At 40.4% G+C, this 14,999-nt stretch overlaps 1 long non-coding RNA gene across 1 annotated transcript; it reads right to left on the bottom strand.

Annotated features, from left to right (window-relative positions):
• Positions 1-6,458: 6,458 nt before the first annotated feature.
• On the bottom strand, positions 6,459-7,221 carry LOC119903491. The gene is made up of 2 exons (XR_005444521.1): positions 6,879-7,221; positions 6,459-6,748 (listed from the first exon to the last, which is right to left on the bottom strand). It is a non-coding gene; the product is annotated as an uncharacterized LOC119903491 (long non-coding RNA).
• Between the last annotated feature and the right edge of the window lie 7,778 nt (positions 7,222-14,999).

The raw sequence follows: 14,999 nt of genomic DNA, 5'->3' as shown, positions 1-14,999 counted from the left end.
GCAGACCTCAGCACAGAGCGACCTGCAGAATAAACAAGAAACAGACTGCACAGGATGGGAATAATGACGAGAATTACATTACTATTTCACTCTTATGTGTGTAAGCCGTTTTGATCATTGTGGTGATGGGTCTCCCATGAAGCCCCACGGCGTGCGCCAGAAAGAAACTGTTTAAATGTCAGACGTGAAGCCAAACAATTCCTCTATTGTCTGTAGTTGGGCGTTCACCAGCATATGGCCAGAGAATGGTTCACACGTTCATGCTGTACGACGGGACCTCACACAGCTTTCAGCTCATTGTTCTGACGTTACTAAGAAATAAAGTCTGGGGTATGAAAAGAAATACTTGGCAGAGGTGCATAAGGAGCTGATTAGTTTTTGAGTTTTGATTTTCATTGCCATACTTTCTGAAGTGTACAGCATTACTGCAAAAGTGTAATATTTAAGTGGCCTTAATGAAATGGAAAAAATAAATTTTTATGGTAAATTGTTCACTTATGACTAAAATAACTACTTTTAAGAACTAGTTATGCAAATAATAAACAATTCTTGCACAGAGTTTTGCAACAACAAAACAATTCAGCTGTGGTGTCCATAGGGCTCCTCTGTTTCAGACTTAAATAGCCAAAGCCATAAGTGTAAACAATGGGCTTCCGTAGTGTGCCACCCTTTTGAAGTGACCTGATTTCCCAATTCTTGGCGCTGAACAGAAACCATTAAAATGTGTTGTGTCAGTAAACATTATGGAAAGTTTGGCATCCACTGGACCCCAACCCTGAACATGTACACACATACTCCCACACAACACATATACTCACATCCATATACACGCTTGCTGCACTGCATAAAATAGGCCCATTTGGCAGAAGAGGAGAACTTACCAGCTTATTTTATTACTCACATATGTAAGAACACAAGGGGCTATGGCAATGAAACACAATGGCTCACTCCATGTCAAAGTAGGTATGTATTTTAACTCTCACTACAGGGCATAAAACAGATTGCTGACATGCATTTTCACTCCTGCCTACAGGTCTTCAAATATAATAAAGTAGGTATTCGGATCCTTAAGTAAACACTGTGAAAGTTCTTTGCGCACATCACGTGAACAGTCACGTAAACTGAGCATGCACGTGCAGGTGTAAACAGGAAGCAGATTGTCTACTCCCCAGTTGCAGAAGATTTGATGATGGAAGAGCTGCTGGCAAAGACATCAAGGTCTGCATTCACTACTGGTAGTCCAGGCTGATGATGTATGTTTTCTTCATGTGATTGCCCTGACGAATCAGGGGAGGACTGATAAGACCCAATAAGGAAACCAAATGTGAGTGTCTGCACCATTGTTTTTAAAGTCCTCCGTTTTCGCACTGTCCACACCAAAACACTACCCTGGAGTTTTAAAACAAAAACAGGGTCAGCGGCGTTTTAGTGTGGACGGGAGGCGTAAATGTAGAAAAAGTGCTGCGTTTTACAATGAAAACGTAGTCATGTGGATGTAGCTTCACTCACTTGTTCCTCCCGGCTTCCTTATAGTAAAGATGGCAAAGAAGATAAAAAGCTAAATGTAAAATGACGATTCCCAACGATTATCAAAATAGCTGATTAATAGACTTATCATTTCAGCAGTAGGCCTACTTTTGAGTGTAAACATCTTAAATTGTAAAATAAGTAGTAAGTGAACTTGTAAAAAAAATGTACTGGAGTAAAAGGTCCAATATTTACCTCCAATTTGTACATTTATTTTACTTATTTATTTATTTTACTTTATTTATTTTATGATTTCGTGATGCTACATCTCAGACGTTATTTCAGTCCTCACTCTGGCTCAGCGCAGAGGTGGAGCTGTTGATTCAGAAAAACAAAGTGTTGGAAAACATATCAGGGTATTTTCCCCCAAACAAGCAGCACCAGAGGCATTAATATAGAAGTGAACACCATTAGTTAACTATGGGTGCTCAGCTTTATGAGACTTTGTGGTTTGTAGGAAATGCAGCTCTGAGAAGTCATTTTTACCGAGCAGCTGGAGGGCTTAGTAACGTGCAGTCAGGTTGCTTAGTGTTTTGCACACTTACCCACGCACTCACACACTATCAGTGGGTAAATTTGTGCCCACACACATCAACAAACACACATACAAAGGCACAACCAACCTAGGCAACACATGCACACTCACAATCCTCTGCTGAGTCAGCACAGCTATTTTCACAAGCTGGGCCCTCGCCCTTTGTCTTCACCCCAATATAGCTCAGATGTCTCTGGCTTTTGATGTCTGCATTTTACCACTTGGCTAATGCTAACATTAGTATTATTAAAACAATAACAGAGTGAGATTTACAAGCTATACTGCAGACACATGGGCGTGAGATAGCAGGAGGGTTATTACTGTAACCAGGCCCTGTCATCTCCTGCATGAGCTGTCGGCAGAGAGTGTGTGTACCAGAATGTCTGTGTGAAAACGTGTAAGTCGTCAGCCAGGTATATTAATCAGGACACACTCATTGGCAAATTAATAACTCATCTAAAGGGCATCCTAATGGGTCAGTCGGTCACCCCGACAGGTTCAAATACATCTCTCGCTCTCCCGGCTTCCATCTATCAAATACCAAATGAAGCAAACCTTTACAAAGAGAATTTCACGGTGACCCCCCTGACCTAGTACATGTCCCATTTGACCTGGCTTCAGCACCATGGATAGCTCAAAAATCTGACCTTCGACACTATAATAATTGATCTTTAGTGCTCAGAAAATGGAAATTGTGTGATACAACGGAAAGCTCCAGAACAGATAAAAAACTGAACTTGTGGTGAGATTGTTTTATCAACCTTACAAAAAGTAATTTCACAAATTTTCTTTGATTTTATGCCAGTCTTAAATGTTACATGTTCACACAAAATGCTTCTAATACACCCAATAATGGCAGGAAAATGTCATATTTTCCTGTTTACGATTAAGCACAGACTATTTTCAACCATTCCAACAATACCCTGTAATGTGCTTACATTTTATGTGGATGGGAACAGGAATGTTTCCACCACTGAGGTGCCCCTGAGAAAGGAACTTAACCTCCATTTGCTCCTGTGGAGCTGCTCAGTGTCCAACAGATCAGACTGTGGTTGTACTGGGCAACTTCCAGGTGTGAATGTGTGTAACTTTGCCTGTAAGTATGTGTGTTTGTGGCTCTTTGGTAGGGTCAATCCAAATAATGAGCGTCTTCATATGAGCCACCATTAGCAGCTAACATTTATCAACCCTAAGCACAGAAAAAGGCATATCATCAAATTGCTTATCATAAACACACTCATCATTTTGTTCAGAAATCCCCAGTAGTTGGTTTCTTTACTGCTGGCACACTAGACAAGCCAGCAAGCCAGCTGAGTCTCACAAGCACTGAGCCAATAGTTGGCCAGTGCTGAAACCAAAAGAAAAATGTCTCAATCTGAGCTCTAGTTCAGGAAAGGAAATTTCACACAAACATTTCCATACATTTTTGAATACCACACAAAGTCAATACACCAATATGTAAAGATAGTCAGACGATGTTTCTGAATTCAGATACAGCTCATGACATTAAAAACACTATGATTTGCCAGAAATGCGCTAATAATGACTAAGCTGCAAAGAAGAAATCCTATATTTATTACATACATACACATATCTATTAGTTTACATTTACTTATATTTAAATGTAACCTTGTAAAATCTGTTTTGACCATCGCTAAAACATGCTCATTTTCAGAATGGTATTTCTTCTAACTGGCACTAATTAGACTTTATTGACTTAAACTTAGACTTTATTTTATTGTAAATAAGGAAATATTCCCTTTTCCTTTTCCTTTTACAACGTACAATGAAAGACAACAGTACATTCTCAGGCCCATTATTTAAGGCAGCTATGGCTGTGAGGATTAGGCTTTTTTTTGGGTTCTGCTGACAACAGGGACGTGCACAGGGGGGTTGCTCTGGTTGCCCGGGCAACTGCCCGTTTGCCTTTCCTGACTCAAGTTGCCCTTCCGAGAAAAAAAAATAAAATAAAAAATAATCGCGATCGCAAAGCCTCATTCACTTCCATTCAGCAGGGGAAGAGCAAACTCTGTTTAAGTGGCTGCACTGCTGCAGCGCTGCCTGCACGTCAGTCGATTCTGTTCCCTACCGGAATTCCTGTTTCCTTCCTTTATGCAATCATACTACAACAAATCATGCGTAGTTTTGCCCAGTTACCATACGTGATACTCACCAACAGAAGTGAATACGAGCTAGAAGCGCAACTGAATGTACGGGAAGCCAAAAGGTTAAAAAGGATTGTATTTTTTTCCGAAATCTAAGCGTTTTTTTATTTAATATTTTATTAGAAGCGAGTTTTCCCCATCTGTCAATTCAATCTAGATTATTTATTTTCAAATAAAAAAAAAAAGGAAAAAAAAAAAATAATAATGATTAAAAAAAACAATAAACAATAATATAAGGAACTCTTTTTCTCATATGTATTTTGGTGACATTTATATTGTTAATACATTTTGGATACTGTGTTTAGTGCCTTTTTTCAGGTCAGAGCAACTGCCCTTCAAAATTCCTGTGCACGTCCCTGGCTGACAATTTTCAAATGATTTTTGCAATCCAATATAAAAAGAGGCTTCATCAAAGTTTACACTGGATTTACTTCCCAGCATAGGTTGATAGGAATCAGGTTAAACCTGCTTGTGAAAACACCTGAGACAAAGATGGGTGTAAGTGCAGGACTTCTTCTATCCCTGACAAAGTATATTATGTTATATTTTATAAATATATCAGATTTTTATTAGCATGCAGTTGGGTGTCTGCGTGTGGGTATGTATGACAACAAGGCGGGAAGACATACCATTAGGCAGTATGATCTTTGTCTATTCAGATGATTTCTATTTTCAAGTGGCCTTTTATTGTGGCCAGCCTAAGGCACACCTGTACAATGCCCATGCTGTCCGGTCAGCATCTTGATATGCCACACCTGTGATATGGGTGGATTATCTTGGCAAAGGAGAAGTACTCACTGACACAGATTTTGACAGATTTGTGAGCAATATTTGAGAGAAATAGAAATAGGCCTTTTGCATGATGAATGGAGGCGAAAACAAAAGTGCTGCATTTATAATTTTGTTCAGTGTATTTCTGTTTGACAATGTTGTCATTTGTCTGCACATTTCCATCTTGTACTCATACTACTCATTCTCCGTTTTCTAACTTCCCTCACGGGGCTCATGCAATGTAATGTTTTCCTTTCAAATTAGATTGTATGCCTACAAATCCCCATTGCTTTGACTAAAGATTTGCAGTATTTAGGGTTCTGATCGCTGGCTAGCCCACATATTTAATCATGGGACTTCAAATTATACCCAGAGGAATAGCGAATGTTAATAAAGTTAAAAACAGGAAAGACTGTGGTTGAACTTGCACTAATAGACACAGACAATACAGGCATAGGCAGACACACACACAGATACATGCATCCCTGCAACCACACTACCTCATGCACACACATACACATAGATACACACATGCACAAACAGAGGGAATCCCCATCCGAGTCATGCGGCAGCAATCCTCAGTGTAATCCCTGGATAAAACGTTTCAGATGGATCAAGTAGCTTCCATTAAGATGTGGTGACACCTGGGCAGAGTTATAAGTATCATTGATTAACACACTAATCCTCATGAGGACACCTGCAACTCAGAGCCCTCCATCTGATCAACCCAGAGCCCTCAGTGGTAACAGACTTTGGAAATTCTTAAGAGGAATTGAGTGTCTTGTTAATATTTGAATGTCAGTCAGTCAGTCAGTGGGTCTGATCTGCAATGCAGTGATGGCAGGGGGATGACTCAGTCAAAGGGGTCGTGCCAGGACAATGTCAACATATGAGACCTAAATCAGCAGAGGCTCCCAGACTTCCCAAACCACCAGCAACAACAAGCAACACACCCAGAATTGAGACTAGCTGTAATGTCATTCATATGGTCCTGATTTCATCCCTCTCTGCCTTCCTCTCGTATTTTTTCCATCCCATGTCGAGGAGATGGATTGGCTGCTTGGTTGTTTGGTCGGCTGATTTGTTGACCTAAAGGTTTGTTGAATGACTAGTCCTCGGTTGCTGGTTGGCTGGTTGGCTTGTCATAAGGTCACTTTTGGCTGACCATCTGACAAGTCAGTGTTAGTTCGTTTGCTGCAACTGTTGATCATTTAATTTCTTTTATTTATATTATTTATTCAGAAATGCTCAAGCCTTCTTAAGATGCTGCAGGCCTGGCCATCAGGAGCACTGGTGGCCAGTCAGGCCATCTGGAGACTGTCAGCTCCCTGCACGAAAGTGAAGAAGCCAAGTGCTGCAAAATGACATAGCAAATGACATGGTTGATTAGATTTAAAAAACAATATGTTTCAGGGCCACCCTCAGCACGTCATAATTTCAATCAGAAGAGATTTGACTGAGTGAACAACAATTATTTATTGACATGTGATACATCGATACAAGAATGCAAAAAAATATCACTTGGCTATTAGACACCATCGTGATGACATTTTTAATAGATGGTGAAGCCGCAAAGGTATAGAAATCCCCCCAGATGGAGTCTAGATACTGGTGGTGGTGATGAAGGGATGAAGAGAATGAGAAGAGGATCTGGATGTGATGAGGAGAAGACTCCTGCTGAGCGTGAACTGGGCCTGGATTTGATGAGCAGGAGGTGAATGGGATGGAGGAGGGCTACATACTGATCGTTCTGTAAAGTGGAAGTAACATCAGTTGGTCAGAGCTACCAAAGCCAAAAGAATTCCAGTCAGAGCTCTGAGGAAAACACTTCAAAACTGCACAAAACTGTGTATTTAACCTTAATTATGGACCTGACTTACTTCTGAAACTGAACACACTTAGCTCTCTTTTTTAACAGTTACAGTCAGGGTGAGGGTGTTGAGATTGACCTCGGCTTATGCTAGAATCCCGGCCCGAATAATTATCTTGCTGCATTATGTTTGAGTGCTTCTTCAGTGGAAGAAGTATTGGCATGCCACTGCTGTTCTGCTGGCATTAACCTATAATCATTGTGACGCTGTGTTCCACTGACAGTAGAGCTGAAACAACTTATCAATTCTCATCAAATTTGATGATTATTTAACTTATCACGAGAAAATGCCCTACGCCTGCTGTCTCAAGCTATTGAAAAAATATGCTTTTCTGCTTTTCCTGCTGCAGTGAATAAACAGATAGAGGCACAGCTTTCGGTGCAACAGTCCGCTGTATACTTCTAAGAAACAAAGCTTCAAGCCATTGTGGTAAGGCAGGTGACTGGTGCACATGCATGGCCATATGACCTTGTCATGTGACCTGCAGCTAATCAGGAAGTGATAAAAGGTTTACTAGTCTCAGTGGCAAGTCCTTTGCTTTCCACTGAGCACACCTTGCAGGGTGACAGCTAGAAATGAGTGTCCCGTCCTCCATGGAGGGAACTGGAGAAGATTGATGGTAATGCCTGTCAGCATTGCAAGCTGTATGGTGTAGCATTGAATAGTTTCAGCTAATGCTAGGTTGTTTTCACTTATGTGACCACCTGTCTGTGTGTTACTGATGCTTGCTATGCTAATAGCATTTTCTTAACCTGTGGTTTGTTCTGTTTAGTAAAGATTATTTGTATGTTTCAGTCTACAGCTGACATGGTCACAAATCAGCAGCTGTGGATGTAGGGATCCGGAGTTACTGGTAAATGATATACATGTGCCTATCTGTGTATCAATGAGTTTTAGGTCAGGATATTTATAACGTTTTTATTTTTAACACTGGGATTCTATAGTGGTGTGTGTGTATACTCAACTTCAACATTGCATGCTATTTTGTAGTGAATAATCTACATGGTAAGTGTGTAGTGAATAGTTTAGATGTTGAGTGTATAGTGCATGTACTTCTTGGTGTTGGGTCTGCTGTCTCCCTCTTCTGTCTACCACAGTCGCTGATCGGGGTGGTGTGTACGAGCCGACTTGACCTTCCTACCTTGAGGAGAGTAACACTGTCTTTTTTTTTTTTTTTTTTTTCAACAAATTTATTACCAGGCTAATTTTATTTATGCTGTTGGTATTTTAACGGGGATTTTAACAATATACTTCTAATACAATTTACTTACTTTTGCCTTACATGCCTCTTTGTAATTGTTCCTGATCGTGGGGAATCAGAGTTCACGACACACAACCTTTTATATATTAAGGGTTCTAAAGGGTTCCTCCTGCCCTTACTAGGAGGTGGCGTTGTCAGGCCTAACAAAGGTATTCATTCTTCTTTATTCGGCACCACACCATTAAGAAACAATTTTTGTTACTGGAATTACTTGATCTCCTTAAGTAATTGTTGTCAGCCAGTAGTTGTTTTGGTTAGTTGGCTCATTAGTTCACTGACTTGTCAGCTCATCGACTGGCCCTTTGGTTGGTGGTTTGTGTTATTGGTTGGCTGATTGTCTGATTGGCCAGTGGGTCGTGATGAAACAGTCATGGCTATCCCCCAGCTGGCTGTTTGTGTAGTTTCTAAATATTATAATCTCGATAATCCTTGCTTTGTGTAACAAATTATGGAGACAATAAAATTGTTGGTCATTATGTAGATTTTAGTAGTTACATATTTCATGCTCTTTTTAGGATTGTATTTGAGAGAATGAACAGTTGTTTGGGGCCAAACACTGAAGGGGGTAATCTTAGTCTACATCATGGAGCCAAACAAGTTACTGTAGTTGGAAGATGTGTAATTAAATTGTGACCACATGCCACAGGCAGCGTACCAAGATGTTTTACTTTCCATAACTCGAATGACAAAACTTCCCCTTTACACTCATATGGAAATCAATATCATGGTTGGCAATCTTTCTGACTCTCTGTCAAACTAGGCCGATGTCATCTGCAATGCAATGCATCAGATTTGATCTTTATCAGCGCTACAAAACAGATATTCCGATTACAGCAGCAGTTTTCTCTCAGGCTGGCCTTGATCCGACCACACAGAACATCCTAACCCCCAAGACATAGCACTACCAGGAAGGTCCTCAGCATGTCTGTCAGATCCACATGGCTTTATATCTGTAATCTAGTTTCATTTTATCTGCTCCCACTGCTTTCCCCCCTTTGCAGCGTCGTGAACTCGCAGCCTGTCAGCGAATATTTGGACTGTCTGCTGTTTGGGCACATCAGGAGATGAATTCTCATATTACGTTGTGGACGGTGAGAAGGGACAATCGGCCAAAGATCTCTGTAGCGTGGTAGCCTCTCTTTACAAATACGGTGTGATGTTGGAGGAATGTACAGCAAGTAAAACATTAATGTTAAGTATTGTTACTCTAGTTGAATGCGACCAAAAATGAGTACAAGTTTGACATTCAAAGCCTACATGTGAGCTGTCACCTTTGTCATATAATTTAATTCTCTGGAAAGCTTGGGTAACATAACAGGTTGATCGGGTTCATAAAGAGAAAGCTGTGGTTGGAAATGGATTTGGAACAAAATCAGGAACGATGAGCCATCAGAAAACATAGGCACAGACTTCTGCACTCTAACTTAAAGTAAACAAGGAAATGTTCATTGTTCACTTATCCAGTTCTGTCATGTGTTTAATTCCTTTCTGTGTGTGTGTGTGTGTGTGTGTGTGTTCGTTCCTAATCATTTTGTCCTGAAATAAACCCTTGACAGCATCCCACCATAAACCAACACCTGATTTGCGAAATATGACAGTGTATACAGACAACTGAAATTCTGCGATGATTATTTGTCTTTTTATTTGCAAAAGCAACAACCCAATGAAGCATATAAAACATGCCTTAAGATGTTAAAGGATTATGTTGATGCTGGTTAAAAATCTCATGTGAGCCTATGAAACAATATAAGTAAAGGGAAGAAACAAATCTGATAATTATAATAAAACATTGACAACAATTGCAATAACTTGGAGATGATATATATATATATATATGTGAATTGCTGCTCACAGAACATATGCAAATGTAGAAAAGACACAAGGGGAGAGGCTACGAGTTTGTTCATCAGGTAAGTTTGAAGCCTAAATTTAAAGAGGAGCTGGAGGGTTGAGGCAGGCAGGAAACTCACACCATGCGCAATATTTCTATGTTGTTACTAGTCATGTTCCTGGAAAAACACTCAGTAAGTTGTAAACCAAAACCACTGGATTACATACAGATGATATTCATTTACATCTGTGGTTAATTAAGATGAACGCTATATTACAATAGGATGTCTTCCCTTCATATGCAAATTAGCTGTGATAACATTCCATTCCCTCATATTTAACCTGAAAGTTTGTTAGTTAATGAACAGGAGACAATACATGTTCATACACTTTAGGAGTTTGCATGTTATTAAATAACTAAACTGAAGAGACTTTAATTGATCACCACCAATGAACCAAAAAACATCTATAAACACTGATAATTAAGTCCAAGTGTATGTGTCACTGTCACAAAGCAGTTTGGATCATACCTCTTTACCCATGTTGCTTCTCATTCCGTTTGTCTCCTAAGATACATGGAAAAAAACAATGCAATACTTACTTTTCTGCACAGACTCTATAAGCGGCAAGATCTCATAAAATGCAATATTGTGGGTTTGTGGCCTCCTTTCAACAGCCATAAAAATAATGTTTGAAACAAATGCTAGAAAGTCTGGGGTCATGCTCAACCAGTGATTTTATATATGAACCCAGACTTTCTAGCATTTGTTTATATGTATATGTGCTAATGTAATGTAAAAAAAACAGATGAGGGATAGATGTTTAGCCAGGTTTAAAAAGGTGATTATACTCTTTTCTTGCATGTAGAGTAACTGTCAGATACTACATCTTCCATGATGATTTGGACTTAGTTGTACATGTAACCGACCCACATCTGTACTTCACGGTCCTGAATCGAACTGGCACCTTGGGTACGGGAGGCGGACACTCTGACGAAGAGGATAAAACCCATGGACACTTGCATCAGTCGCCAATGCATTTCTTAAAATGTCGGGGAGTGAGGTTTACTCACTGCACAGCCTCGCTGGCTCCCGTTGAATACAGATGTTTGTTTGGGGACTCATTAGCCAGATGATCCTGTTCACTTCCTGTGTCACAGAGCGGCTGTCATCCATTTGCAGGAACCAGCCTTGCAACCCACACTTGTCCTTGAGTGGCAGATTACTCCGATATGTTTCTTAACAATGGAATAATGCTCTGCCTGCTACAAAAAAAACAAAACTATTGTCTATCCATTGGCTTCACAAAGTTGACAGAATGGAGACTGTCATTTTCATTACTGTATGTTTTCCTTTGCTTTGAATCAAAGTTATCTGATTACATTACATTACATTTTCTAGCATTAAAAGCAAGTCTGTAGATGATTGCAGGTGATTAGGTGCAGCAGTAAAGAATTGCCTAATATCCTCAAGTAGACATTTATCTAGCTTGTCACTTTGATCACAGTGACATGACGTGATTTTCCATAAAATACCTCCTTCATCATTCCTTATGCAATCCTTTATGATTCTGTCTCTCATCCCATTTGTAGTCTCTCTGGTTCTTGCTTTCATTCTCTTCCCAAGCTTTGTTTTCGCATCCCAAACTGAATTTCGTCACTGGTTCCAACATGCTGCTCCTACTATGAACCTTGATGACCTAGGTGTTTGTGAAACAGTGAAGACAAACAAATGGCTCTAACTCTTCACTGAAAGCAGTCATGACATTTAAACAAAAGAGCGTGATGTTCAAAGAAGAAAACACATGCATATGCACACACACACAAACTTATACAGGACACACACAGAGAGCTAGTAAAATCTTGCACACAGAGTTATTGACATGCGGTTGTGCACCCTTGCCAAACATCTTTTTACCAGAATCCAGTCGACCTTGAGGTAGGATCAAACTTAAATGCAGCACCTATCGCTGGATTAACCAGCAGCAAGACCACATTTAAAAGTTGGGGGCAATGTGTGTATGTTGCAGGCAACATGCCGGAGATGTGTCACCTGGGAAAGAAGACCCTATTTATTTTTAGTTAATCCTTCCACTGATTGGAAACAAACATGTCATGTAGAGCCGTTTCCCTGCAGCGAACCGTCAGTTTGTCTGCAGTAAACCACAGCAGCGGTAGCAGATTAGAGAGAGGAATCCAGGAATCAACAACCGTCTGTCTGTGTGGTGTGGTGTGCTGGGATTAATGTCAGTCTGGGAGAGAATCTCACACACACACACAGTCATACACGGTTTGATATAAACAGGATTACATGAATGCATAGACTCACAAGCATGTAAAAACAGCTGTTTAGAATTATATAGCCAGGGTGATGAACTCACTGACAGCACTGCGACTCATGCAACATTCAAAGACAGATGAGGACGTGGGAAAACACATAGTATTCATAGATTTCTTGTAATCTCTCTTTGATGTCAGTGTATGGAGTGTTGACTGCTGGCTCACGGTTAAGACCATAATCTAGCAAACAGGTATCTATTTCCCCCAATCTGCCTTAGGGGTTTTCTTCAAGTTTCAAAATCAACAGAATCAGGGCAGCTTACAGGAAAAATTAAGTCTCAGCAGGGAATGTGGTTTGAGGTATCAATCAATCTCAATCAGAGTTCCTTCCACCTCCAGAGCTTTCCGACATCCCTGAATGTAAAAATTTGCTCAAGCTCAACACTTGTCACTCTGATCGCGGGATTTTATTATCGGATGGACTGACTCACTCGTCATATTATTTTGGACAGGATGATGGAAAAACCTGAAGGGTGTATCAGAAAGACAGATTTGGTTATATGAAACATCAGGCAGCTTAAGGAGACAGTGTCTAGATTGGGGGAATTAAGACTGAATAGATCCACCAATGCTTAAAACAGTGAGACAGATTATTGATCAGTAACCACGATCAAGAATAGAACCTGCACAGACTGTACAGACAGGTTTTTATACAAGTTCTTCTTGTTTGAGTATTTGAGTTGGGAAGAAACAGCAGTGAAGTATTAGTACAATTCTTCACTTTAAACACTGTTGCTTTTAATTTAAAGAGTTTGGGATATAGAGTTTCAAGCCTATGACACTATTTATATTTAAATAGAGAAGGAGCGTTTGAGGAAATCAAGGAGTCAAGTTTGATTCAAAACTCACAAACTGTACATAGTTAGCTAGGTTAGCTGGTGATGTTGGTTTATTTGCAAATTCACAGATCACTGTTACTTTGTGATATGAAGTGATGGTGGGCTGGAGTTACATCCAGGTAACTTACTGGTACATTACTTTTTGGCCTCATCGTGCTACTATAATAGGCGACTACAGACTGTCATTCATTAATAAAGAGCAGGGATTGTGGTGATCAGAAGGTTGACAGTGGCTTTGCTAGATGTGTGTTACTGAAAAAGAGAAGGATACTGTGAGTCTTTCTTCAACTTCATTACATTGTTTTCACTCTCAATAATCTCTACCACCATCAGAAAACACAAGCAGCCCAATCCGATCACTGCTAATTGAGGTTCCTATGTGGTATCTTCATAGTCTACACACATTGGTATAGCCTTTCCATTTAATGCCGAAGTATAAATCTAGTTTGGTCTTATTTTATATGTAATCAAAAAAGAAATCTCAAAAGTGTTTTTTTTTTTTTTTTTTTAGAATATCCAAATGATAGTTTGGTAGATAACAAACCAAAATGGAGGAACAAGGTGCCATTTCACTGTGTGTCAGCGTGGGCATGTCCTTACACTTTTTGGGCCTTGATACTGTGGAAGAAGCATTGCTCGCTTGTCTGGGTTAGGGTTGATTTACTCATTTCATAAAAACAAATGAAATTTAAATTTGACCACGTAAACTGGATTAATGTTGAAGTGGTCTTTTGTGTTTTCTTGAAACCTGAAAGCACACTGTTGAAATCCCACACTCCAGCACTTGGCCTCTGGTGTGATTCTGATCCAGTAAGTGTTTGTTCCACCGCCAGTCAGAAGTAGGCAGTAGCTTTACTGTAAACACAATTATGCTAACTGTGGCAAGATTCAGTGACCACATGAAGGGAGATAGACTCTCATGCAAAACATTTGCTGAGGCACTCTCACACACTGTAGTTACTCACTTACGCGCTCATAAACCAAAACATGGCATGCATCTGCACCTGCAATCTCACGATATAGACACTCTGGCTGGTCACATGGACATACACCTACACATCATAAACAACTTCCTCTGTGGTCGACATGATTAGAAAGCACCCTGAGAGGATGCAAGAAGGGGGACGGCCCCCTCACTTAGCACACACGCACCCCGGAACCACAACAGATGATGGAAGATTTACAAACACTCCACAGGAGGCCGCACTGATGGTGTCCAGCACTATCTGCAGCAACACTAATTCATGAACCCCCGCCCCACACACACACACACACAAACATGCATAGCTGAGATAGAAATATTTTGATAGCAAACTGCTGCACAAAGGTGATTCACACACATGTGTTCAATTGCTGTCTCTCTCCTACACTTACGAACGCGCACACACACACACACACACACACACACACACACACACACACACACACAGTGTCTCACCTCAGTCAAGCATCTGTTTGGTCAATAGTGTCATTTACAGAATAACACATCATTCTTTCCACTGTGGGAGTGGGCTGGGCTCTCTTTGGTTTCAGAGTCACTGCAGTCCCTCCAGCCAACACACACACACACACACACACACACACACACACACACACACACACACACACACACAGAACCATTTTCAACCTTACACACACACCCTTGCTCCACACAACTGTTATTCGTCTTAACTGTGAATTTAAGGGAATCCTCGGCCGGCGTGTTCCAGCGACGTTAACACTCCTACCTCGCTTCACTGACCGCAGGCAGGCCAACTGACAGATTTATCTCGTTCTCAATGAGTTTAAACAACGCGCAGATTAATACTGCCAGAAGGGGAAAAGTTCAGATGTCCTAGCTATGGTGTGTGTCACTGCCATTG

This window comes from Micropterus salmoides, unplaced genomic scaffold, assembly GCF_014851395.1.
Source record: "Micropterus salmoides isolate LMB-PRFRI ecotype aquatic unplaced genomic scaffold, ASM1485139v1 Ms_hic_scaffold_15, whole genome shotgun sequence".
NCBI lineage: Eukaryota > Metazoa > Chordata > Actinopteri > Centrarchiformes > Centrarchidae > Micropterus > Micropterus salmoides.
This window is presented reverse-complemented; position numbering and strand designations above follow the sequence as displayed.